The sequence below is a fragment of the Tupaia chinensis genome, unplaced genomic scaffold (genome assembly GCF_000334495.1).
Source record: "Tupaia chinensis unplaced genomic scaffold, TupChi_1.0 Scaffold000394_1, whole genome shotgun sequence".
Lineage (NCBI taxonomy): Eukaryota > Metazoa > Chordata > Mammalia > Scandentia > Tupaiidae > Tupaia > Tupaia belangeri.
Window position 1 is genome coordinate 2,204,139 of NW_006159896.1, and position 222 is coordinate 2,204,360.

The window sequence follows — 222 nt, forward strand, 5'->3', positions numbered from 1 at the left end:
CCCCCCGCCCCCCGCCCAGGGTTCCCAGCCTTCCAGGCCACTCTCCTGCTTTGAGAGCAGAAATGGACTCCCAAACTCTCCTTGAGGAGGGTGGAGTCCCCTCCCCAGCCCTGCTCCCCAGGACGTGTGGTGGTGGCTGGTGCCCGGGGACCCCTGATCCCCCAGCCTCGTCCTGATAAGGCCACCAGCCTCTTCTAATGCCATTCCATCTCAAGCTCCTCT